This window comes from Ambystoma mexicanum, chromosome 3q (genome assembly GCF_040938575.1).
Source record: "Ambystoma mexicanum isolate Mex_15411 chromosome 3q, UKY_AmexF1_1, whole genome shotgun sequence".
Taxonomy (NCBI): domain Eukaryota; kingdom Metazoa; phylum Chordata; class Amphibia; order Caudata; family Ambystomatidae; genus Ambystoma; species Ambystoma mexicanum.
In genome coordinates this window covers 917,708,639-917,719,929 of record NC_090926.1, presented here as the reverse complement: position 1 = coordinate 917,719,929, position 11,291 = coordinate 917,708,639, and the positions used below count along the sequence as shown (strand labels likewise).

Genomic DNA, 11,291 nt, shown 5'->3' with positions numbered 1-11,291 from the left:
ATGAACATACGCCTTCTCTTCATGCTAGTTTTATTTGTTGAATGGAAGGTTAGACAAGCATTGGCAAAATCAACACGGTTGGCTTCCCTATAACAATTCTATGTCAGGGTGCATGTGGGAACAGTGTATATTTGGCACACGCCAGGTTCTCAGCAGATTTTGCACCCGAGAGAAACCTTCATGCCAGATGTGTTTTGAAAATGATAAGCAATTATTACATATGAGCTTTACACATGTAACAAATTGAAGCACTAGCATGCTTCCCTGATTTGTTTTATTTACAAATGTCATCCTGCTTTTCCAGATCAGTGTGAAGAAAATTGTATTTCAAATATCCACATGAGTGAACAAAGTCAGAGGGCTGACTGTCAGGAGTGAACGGGTACTCCTTCTCGGCCTGGCCGAGGAGGCCTACCACAGGGATTCACAAAGCAAGATGTGCCCCAGAGGTGGGGGCGTGGAATTTGGGAGGGCCCCTGTCTGTCCCTTCTGCCTGTGCCTGCATGGTTGAACTCAATACCACCCTTTTCTGACCCACACCTATTATGCACAATGATGGCCAGTTTCTGTCTATTTGTCTCATAGGGCTACATCACTCAGAAGGCCTGGCTCTAGAAGAGGGACATAGTGAGTGACAGGATTGCAGAGCAAGCCAGACATTGTTGAGATATTTGTTAATATGGTGGTATTTTCACCAAGTGGCTATCCCTGATCTATTGGACCCTGGTATATAATCCCACTCAACAATTCTGTATTTTTAGTTAAATTTATTTAAATCAAAGAAACTCAAAGGTGGACCCCTTACTTTATGCAGGGGAAGGTACCACAATAAGATACACGGATTTTGATGAATTATTCACACAATTAAAGTTGGCCTGCTGTTGACAGCCCCACTAAATGTAATACACACAATCACACAACAGAATGATGTTTCTGATTCTAGTTCTAATGGTATCACCCTATTGTAACACAAACCATTACTGTGAGGTCCAAAGCCATGAATGGAAAACAGCAATTAGAAATGAAACAGTAGGTGGGGGGTTGGGTTGAGGCATATAGTAAACCGGGGATCAAGTAGGGGTGGCTGCATGGGGTCTCCCCCACATTATCAATATAAAAAACATGTTTCTCCAGCATGGGGTCTGGCATGGATTCACATGCTCATGAATATTCCCCGCAGTCAGGCTGGGAATCCTCGGTAAAGAAAAAACCAGTATCAGTTTCGTTTCTGATCTGTCTTTCGTAGTAATAACCAATCACTGGTCTCTGCGTCATACTGACCACAGCCAATGACTGCCCTCTACCTAAGCACTGCCTCTGGCAGCCATCTTCAGATTTTTACCGCACGTTCATGTGTTGGGATCCTCGTGCTATTGCTCTCGAGCGTTAGTGCTATTTTTTCACGTTTTTTTCTCAAAAACTTCGGTTTTTTCGGTCAAAAGAGCCTCAAGCTCCACCGACTCTCCATCCGATCAACGGGGACCCGTGTCGGATTCGTCTGCGCCCCTCAAGGGTGAAGATTTCGTCGAGCTATGCTTTTGGAGGATTCCAGAAGCTTCTCAGGCCCGGACATGGCCCAGGAGAAGGGAAGCTCGACGCCCGGAAAGCTGTTCAGGGTCTGCCCTGGATGCCAGCTGCAGAACGTCTTTAAGGAGGACGAACACTCCTTTTGTCTCTACTGCTTACATGAGGACAAGACGCACGTGGAGAAGGACTGTGCGTTTTGCGGCAATATGTCGGAGCGGACCATGAAGGACCGCCATCAACGTCTCGCCAACTGGCTGGAAGGGAAGAGCCCGTCAGGCGAGAAGAAGAGGAAGAAATCCGAGCGGTCTTCTAAGACCTTTGAGGACGCCCCGGCGACGGGGGTCCAACACAAGGCCAAGCACCGCGAGTCCGCTGGCACCGGGAGCGCCGAACGGTCGGGCTCTACGGGCGCCAGGCAGGGCGCACCCTCCCCGGCACCTTCAACCACGAGCCAACGCTCTGGGTCGGGTAAGAGGAAGGGCGAGCACCCGGCAAAGCTCCTGGAGAGGCCCCGGTCGAGCTCGAAGGCCCCATCGGAGGGGGAGCGAGGCAGTGTCCCCCCCTCAAGGATAAGGCGGTGAGCGCACCTAAGGTGGTGAAGGCCTTAATCCATCCGGCCAAGCCCTCTATCGAAACTGTCGCGGCGGCCCTGGCTCAGCCTGTGGAGGCTACACCAGTGGTGGCGACCTCGGGGCTCAGAGTCTCCCTGCCACCTCGGAGGGAGTCCTCTTTTGTGCCCATCGATAGGACCCCCGTGAAATCCCCGGCGGGGAAGAAAAAAGGGGGGCAGGGCGTCGTCGTAGATTCGGCTTCAACCTCGGAGGAAGAGCTGATCGAGGTCTTAAGCCACGGCCTTGGCGTGGAAGAAGACCGGCCCGTCGGGATGGATCCCGACGCAGGTGACGACGACATCGTCGAGGGTGCCGACGGGGCCCCTGATCGCCCGTCGGATTCCCCTCTGCCAGCGCCGCAAGACAACTCGGCGGCCATTTTGTTGGCTATACAGTCCTTATGCTCAGAGATAAGGACGAGACTACCGTTGCCGACGGAGGAACCTCTCCCGTCGGGGGATCCTGAACCGGGACCTTCTGGTGTTCCCCCGCCCAAGAAAAGAAGGATTCACCCTCCACCTCCTTTTCAGCCGTCGCGCCCCGTCCAGCCCTCCTCCCCGTCCACCCGAGGGGATGATACGGGGACTGACACGGCAGCGACGGGTACGGACGACGAGGTATACGACGAGGATCTACCGTCGTCACCTCCCACCAGGGCTTCTCCGCCCGACGAGATTGGATCGTTCCACTCCATGATCGCCAGGGCATCCGAGCTTTTCCAACTCTGCCCTGAGGAGAAGAAAAAGGAAGGATTCCTTTATCAACGGCGCGAGGCCAAGAGGAAGACGGTCCTCGCGGTGCCTCTACTGGACGACATTTGGGATGAGGGCCTCGCCCTCCTCAAGAACCCTTCCACAACGCCAGCTACAAGAGACTAGTACGAGAAGAAGTACCGGGTCCCGGACGCGGCCCCCCTGTGCCTCCGGGCGCAGCCTACCCCGGACTCCGTCGTCTCCGCGGCGGCCAGGAAGAAAGCGGGGGGGGTGCGGCCTCCACATCGACTTCCCCACCGGACGGCGAGGGAAAGAAATTGGACGCTATGGGACGCAGGGTCATCTCGTCTGCAGCGACGACGATTAAAGCGGCCAACGCCTTGGCTATCGTGGCCCGCTACGACAGGGAGCTATGGTACAAACTGGCTCCCCTGCTGGACTTCCTACCGGACGACAAGAGGGCGGATGCCCTGGAGATCCTACAGGAAGGTGAGGTGGCGTCGGACCACGCCATCACTATTGCGACGGACATCGCCGACACTGGGTTTCGCCAGTTGGGCAACGGCGTGTGCCTTAGGCGGCGTGGATGGCTCAAGGCTACGGACTTCCGTCAAGACGTACAGACCAGAGTCCTGGACATGCCGTTCGATGGGAACAACCTGTTTGGGAAAACAGTGGACGATTCCCTTCAGGCCATTAAAGCGGACACTGAGACGGCCCGGGCCCTTGGGGTTCTGCAGCAACGACGGACGCCCTTTCGGAGCAGCGGAGGCAAGGGCGCCTCCAAAGGTTCCGGCGGTGGTTTCTCCACCTACCGTCAAGCGGCCCGCTCGTCGTCTCAGGAGGCCTACAGAGGACGAGGCAAGTCTGGCGGACCCCGCCGTCGTCGCCAAGGAGGTCAAGGCGGCAAAGCCTCGTCGAAACAAGATTGAACCGGCCGTGGGGTCGGGCCCCCACCGAAGCACCCCGGTGGGAGGCCGGCTGGCGAGCCCATCTCCACCGACCGTTGGGTGCTGGACGCCTTAGCCCGGGGCCACGCGCTCGAGTTTCAAAGAAGGTGCCCGCGCGTCCCCCCCGTGGCCAGGAAAGAGCTTCACGTCCCTCAGCTTCTCCTGGAGGTAAAGGCGATGCTCAGGAAGGGCGTCATCGAACTCGTCCCAAAGAGGCTTCGGGGCTCCGGAGTTTACTCGAGATACTTCCTCGTCGTTGGATTTGGAGGATGCCTACTTCCATATTCCCATCCTAAAGGGGCACCGAAAATTCCTCAGGTTTGTGGTCCAAGGGCGTCACTACCAGTTCAAAGCCCTCCCCTTCGGACTACGGTTGGCACCCAGGGTATTCACCAAGTGCCTTGCACCGGTGGCGGCGCAGCTGCGCCGCGAGGGGATCCACGTCTACCCCTACCTGGACGACTGGCTCATCCGAGCCAAGACGAGGGAGCTCGCCGTGGAGCACACGGCAAGGACCGTCCAACTTCTCACGGACCTGCGATTCTCCGTGAACTACGCCAAGTCCCACCTGGTACCTGCGCAAAACGCACTGTTTCTGGGAGCGAAGCTCGACACAGTGTCCCTTCTGGCCTCCCCGTCAGAGGAAAGGACCAGGTCCATCCTGGGCAAGGTACAGCGGATGTTGGTTTCCGACGCGGCCAAGGTGAGGTCCATCAAGTCCCTCCTCGGAATGATGTCTTCTTGCATCTACCTCATTCCCATGTGCGGGCTCCGAATGCGCCAGTTGCAGGAGTTCCTGGACGCGCGCTGGATCCAAACGACGGGGCGGCTTCGAGGAGAGGATCACACTCGACGAGAGTTTCCGCCGAGCGGTCCGGTGGTGGGGCACCCGCGCGCATCTGACGGCGGGCATGGACTTCCAGACCCCAGACCACCAGGAGACAGTGACCACGGATGCCTCCCTGGAAGGGTGGGGAGCGCACACCGAAAATCTGCACGCGAGAGGCCTTTGGCTCCCGACGGAGAAGTCCCTCCATATCAACGTCCTGGAGCTCCGTGCAGTGTTCTGGGCCCTCAGGTCCTTCCTTCCGTCCCTCAAGGGCAAGGTGGTGAGGATCTTCACCGACAACACCACCACCATGTTTTACATCAGGAAACAGGGCGGAACCAGGGCCCCAGCACTGTCCAAGGAGGCGCAGGACCTGTGGCATTGGGCCGTCGCCCAAAGGATGTTTCTGGTGCCGTTTCATCTGGCAGGGATAAAAAACACCATCGCCGACTCACTCAGCAGGGAGCTGCGCTCGTGCCACGAGTGGGAACTACGGCAGGATCTAGTGGATCGCCTCTTCCGACGGTGGGGCACACCCCAGATCGACCTGTTCGCGACGGCGACGAACTCCAAGTGCCGGAGGTTCGCCAGCAGGTTTCCCAAGCCAAGGAGGATGGGCGATGCTTTCTCGTTCCCCTGGGCGGGCCTGTTCCTATACGCGTTCCCTCCATTGCCACTACTGATCCGGCTCATCAACCAGCTCAAGAGGTCACGGTGCAGGATGATCCTCGTAGCACCTGCGTGGCCGAGGCAGATATGGTTCCCGGACCTTCTGGACTTGTCAGCGTCCCCGTCAATCAAGCTGCCAGTGGACGCGGATCTGCTCTCCAGGGAAGGGGGCGCCATCCTCCACCACGACCCGAAGTCGCTGAACTTGCAGGCCTGGCTCCTGCAGCGCTAGAGTTTGGAGGATACGACATACCGGCCGACTGCAGAGAGGTTCTTGCAAAGGCCAGGTCGTCCTCGACTCTTAAATGCTACGGACACAAATGGAAGAGGTTCTCTGTCTGGTGCCACGCACAGAAGATTAACCCTCTAAGGATTACGGCTCCCCAAGTACTGCCGTACCTGTTGACGCTGGCCAAAGCTGGACTGGCACACGCGTCCATCAAGATTCATCTTGCTGCGATCTCCCGATACACTAGAACCACGGGGCGGACGTCCTTGTGGTCTCATCGTCTGGTGAAAGAGTTCATGAAGGGACTGTTCAGATCGTTCCCGCCAGTGAAGGCTCCCGCCCCGGCGTGGGAGCTCAACGTGGTGCTGACCAAGCTCATGGGACCTCCGTTCGAGCCTCTGCACTCGGCCCCGTTGAAGTTCCTGTCGTGGAAAACAGCGTTTCTTGTGGCCATCACCTCCGCACGACGGGTGGGAGAGATCCAGGCCCTTTCCTGCAAGGCCCCGTACTTGACTTTTCACGACACGAGGGTGGTGCTCAGGACGCACCCCTCCTTCATGCCCAAGGTGCCGTCGGACTTCCATCTCAACAAACCCTTGGTGTTGCCTGTGTTTTTCCCGTCGCCTTCGTCGCCGGCTGAGAGGACTTTGCACTCGCTGGATGTGGCTAGAGCGCTGAAGTTCTACGTGGATCGCACGAAGTGTTTTCGGAAGACGTCACAACTCTTTGTGAACTTTGGACCTGTCAATCAGGGGAAGGCTCTCTCGGAGGCTTCCATTTCCAGGTGGCTCTCCGGTTGTATCATGTACTGTCACCGGTTGGCAAACCGACCGCTGCCTGGCCGTCCGAGAGCACATTCCACCAGAGCGATCGCAGCTACCACGGCGTTCCTATCTGGTGTGCCCCTGCTGGACATTTGCAGGGCTGCTACGTGGAGGTCGACGCACACCTTCACGAAATTCTACTGCGTCGATCGGGATTCCAGGGAGGAGTCCAGGGTCGGCCAAGCAGTGCTGCGCAACCTGTTCGCCTGAGGTGAGCCTGGTAAGGAGGTAAGATTGCTTAATGTTGAGTTTGATGTGATGCTTAATGTTGAGCCTTTGCCACATCCCGTGGTTGTGCATGTGGGTACTGCTATGTATTCTTTATTCATGAGCATGTGAATCCATGCCAGACCCCATGCTGGAGAAGGAACAAGTTACTTACCTGTAACTGTTGTTCTCCAGCATGGGTCTGGCATGGATTCACATGCGGACCCTCCCGCCTACCCCTCTGCGGCTCTTCACTTGGTCATACTGCCACTTCACGTGCTTCCAAATCTGAAGATGGCTGCCAGAGGCGGTGCTTAGGTAGAGGGCAGTCATTGGCTGTGGTCAGTATGACGCAGAGACCAGTGATTGGTTATTACTACGAAAGACAGATCAGAAACGAAACTGATACTGGTTTTTTCTTTACCGAGGATTCCCAGCCTGACGACGGGGAATATTCATGAGCATGTGAATCCATGCCAGACCCATGCTGGAGAACAACAGTTACAGGTAAGTAACTTGTTCCTTTCCATTCAAGGTTTTCGACCTCGCAGTAAGAAATACGTTGCTTTAAAGTAGATCATTCTAATAAAATAATCTAATTTTAGCACACAATTGTAGTCGATAATTGCATCGCTGCTTACTGGCCAGTATTTTCAAACTATCTTCAGTTAAAATTTACATAAAATGTGTGTTGGTATAATCAATCAGCAGGTTTAGTACATTTACTCCAGCATTGGGTCTGGCATGGATTCACATTCTCATGAATATTCCCCGTCGCCAGGCTGGGAATCGTCGGTAAAGAAAAAATCTGTTTCAGTTTTGTTTCTGAACTGTCTTTCTACTAATAACCAATCACTGGTCTCTGGGTCATATTGCCCCAGCCAATGAATGCCCTCTACCTAAGCCCCTCCTCTGGCAGCCATCTTTAGATCTTTACCGCACGTTCAAGTGTTGGGAGTCCTCGTGCTTAGCTCTCAAGCTTTTACTGCGTATTGCGTTTTTTCAAAGAGGTTACTCTTATTTTTTCATTCTAATCGAGCCTCAAGCTCCACCGATTCATCTTCCGATTAACGGACCCGTTTCGGAAATCTCTACGCCCCTCAAGGGCGGAATTTCATCGAATTTCACTTCTTGGAGGATTCAGGAAGATCTTTGAGGCCTACCCCACATGGACATGGCGCAAGACAAAGGAGACTCGACGCCTGTTGGATCCAAGCTGTTTAGGATCTGCCCAGGATGTGGTCTACAGAACGTCTTCAAGGAGGATGAGGGCTCCCGGTGCCTCTACTGTCTGCACTCCAAGCAGTCGCACGTGGAGGAGGACTGTGCGTTCTGTTAGAACATGTCCATCCAGACCATGAAGGACCATCGTACATGGCTCGCTAACTGGCTGGAGGCGAAGAGCCCAGCTGCAGGTGAGAAGAGGAAGTCTGAGCAGTCTTCTAAGACCTTTGAGGGTGCTCCGGCGACGAATACCAACAAAAGGAAAAGCACTGCGAGTCCGGGAGTGCCGTTGGTTCGGGCTCCTCGGCTGCCGAGTCGGGCGCACCATCGCCAATGCCATCAACCACCAGCCAACGCTCCGGCTTGAAGAGGAAGTCGGACAACCCAGCCCCGGTCGGCCCCGATGGAGAAAGCCAAGGGGGAGCGAGGTGGTGACCACCCCCCCCCCAACAGTGAAGGCCTCAGACGCGCCTGAGGTCATGAAGGCCCAGAATCACCCTGCTAAGGCCTCGATTGAGGGAGTCGTGATGGCCCTGGCGAAGCCTGCAGAGATGACCCCAGTGGATACGACCTCCAGGACTAGAGTTTTCCTGCCATCCCGGAGGGAATCGTCTTTCCAGCCTATCGAAAGGACCTCTGTGATACCCCGGGCCGAGAAGGAGGAGGGGGGGCGCGATATACCTAACAGACTCAGTTACCTCCTCCGATGACGAACTGTCTAGCCTCAAGGTAGTCCTTGACAAGAGGTTCGGCGAGGTCAGGGCCTATGTGAAGGATCCCGATGAGGCGGACGTGGAGAGCGAAGGGTGGAGCACCCGTCGCAACCGATGCCCCCCCGATGGACAGGTCAGATGACATTTTGCTGGCACTGCACACCTTGTGTACAGAGATAAGGACAAGATTGCCCTTACCTCTGGCGGACGATCCAGCTGCGCCTGGACCGCCAGGGAGTCCTCCAGCCAAAAGGAGGCAAGTCCATCCTCCCCCGCCCTTGCATCCTTCACCTCCATCCCCTCTGCCGAGGGATGAGACCGAGACTACATGGACGGATGATAGTGGCAACGATGGAACGGATCTCCCATCGCCCCCTCCCCAGGCTTCCCCTCCTGACGTAATTGGCTCCTTTCACACCATGATCGCCAGGGCTTCAGAGCTTTTCCAGCTATGCCCCGAAGAACAGAAGGAGGGGTTCCTTTATCACGAGGCCAAGAGGAAGACCGTCCTCTCAGTCCGGCTGTTGGATGACATCTGGGACAAAGGGGTGTCCCTTCTGAAGAACCTGTCCACGGCCCCTGCGAAGAGAGACCAGTACGAGAAGAAGTACTGGGTCCCAAACTCCGCTCCCATGTGCCTCAGGGCACAGTCGTGCCCGTACTCGGTGGTCTCTGCGGCGGCCAAGAAGAAATCGGCTGGGGCGACGGCATCGACTTCCACGTCTCCACCGGACGGCGAGGGGAAGAAGCTAGATGCCATGGGACGTGATGTCATCTTGTCGGCAGCGACGACCATTAAGGCGGCCACCGCTTTCGCTATCGTGGCCCGCTACGATAGGGAGCTGTGGTTAAAAATCGCCCCCCTCCTGGACTTCCTTCAAAATGACAAGAGGGCGCAAGCCCTTGAAATCCTGCAAAAGGGCGAGGTGGCGTCGGACCACGCCATCACGGTTGCCACGGACATCGCCGACACCAGTTTTTGCCAGATGGGCAACAGCGTTTGCCTTCGCCGGCACGGTTGGCTCAGGGCCACCGACTTCCGTCAGGACGTACAGACGAAGGTACTGAACATGCCCTTCAAAAGGGAACAACCTCTTCGGCAAGGCAGTGGAGGAGTCACTGCAGGCCATCAAGCCAGACACTGAGACTGCCCGTGCCCTGGGCACGCTACATCAGCGACGACCGTCCTTTCGGTCCTCCGTAGGCAGTCCCAAGTTGCCCTTAAAGCATTCGGCGGCAGCTCTTCGTTGCACCGCCAGGCGGCCCGCTCGTCGCAGGAAGCCTACAGAGGACGTAACAAGGCCGGTGGACATTGTCGCCGTCGCCAAGGAGCCCAAGGTGGCAAGGCCTCGGCGAAGCAGGACTGAAACGGCCGTTACGTCGGGCCCCCACTCCCGGTGGGAGGCCGGCTGGCAAAATTCATCAGCGTTTGGAAATCCATCTCCATCGACCGTTGGGTGCTGGATGCCCTGGCCCACGGGCACACTATGGAGTTCCAAAGAAAGTGCCCAGACTTTCCACCGGTGGCCAGGAAAGACCACATCCCACAACTACTTCTGGAGGTACAAGCAATGCTGGCAAAGGGCGCGATAGAACTCTTCCCGAAGAGGCTCCAGGCCTCCGGAGTATACTTGCGGTACTTCATCGTCTGAAAGAAGACCAGCGGCTGGCGGCCTATCCTGGACCTCCGCTGCCTCAACCAATACATAAAATCCCAAAAATTCTGGATGGTCACCCTTCAGCACGTGCTGGGACAGCTGGAAAAAGGGGACTTCCTGTCGTCGCTGGACTGGAGGATGCATACCTCCACATCCCTATACACAAAGGACATCTAAAGTTTCTACGCTTCGTGGTCCTGGGGCAGCACTATCAGTTCAAGGCACTGCCCTTCGGTTTGAAGTCGGCACCAAGTGCCTGGCACCGGTGGCAGCACGGCTGCGCCTGCAGGGGATCCACGTCCACCCCTATCTGGACGATTGGCTCATCCGAGCGAAGTCAAGGGAACTCAGTCTACCACACACGAGCACCGTCCGCCTGCTCACAGAACTGGGGTTCTCGATAAACTTTGCAAAGACCTGCTTGGTGCCATTGCAGGACGCCCTGTTCCTGGGAGCCAGGCTCAACACGGTGGCGCGGCTGGCTTCACCGTCGGAGGAGAGGATTGTTAGGGAGAATTCTCATTTATGGCTAATTTCCCTCACCTAGTGAGTCCCTCAGCAGCTTTGCTGGATTTCTGGAGTTTATTTTTCCACCTGGGAAGAGTGTGAACCTTTTTCCCACTCTTACAGTGTCTTTGCTGTGTATATTTTCACTGTTTGTGTGATCTTGGGCTCTGGAGCCACACCACTCCATGAGCCCCACTTTTTGTGTGTGTTACAAAGCACCTTCAGTGCAGTGACACAGGGCTGTCTTTGAGACTTCCCCCTGACTCAATTTTTTCTGGGGCTGACTACTTTCCCCCAGAAACAGATAAAGTTGCCATTAACTTTATATAGTCACTTTAAACTGCAGACCCAGTACACCCCATCTTACATGGAGTATTGGAAAGGGTTAACTCTTATCCCTTTTTGTCTGTACCTCTTGGAGCCTTGTTTCGCTCCCTTAACATTAAGACTTGGCTGGTGGCAGTGGTCTCTACCCTAACTTTTCTACCGTGATTATAGTATATAAACGTGGTACTGTTTTAGGCAATTGTATTAGCCTCGAACATAAACCAACTTTATCAAATACATTTTATTTTGGCTCCGGTCGGGTTTAGTCGCCATTTCTTTTTGTTAAAGTCCTTCTTGTGTTTT

At 55.5% G+C, this 11,291-nt stretch overlaps 1 protein-coding gene across 2 annotated transcripts in view; it reads left to right on the top strand.

The window, feature by feature from the left end:
• WIPI1 (WD repeat domain, phosphoinositide interacting 1) overlaps positions 1–11,291 on the top strand; it is a 951,231-nt gene that overhangs the window by 777,062 nt on the left and 162,878 nt on the right. The gene's annotated exons all lie outside the window — the stretch shown is intronic.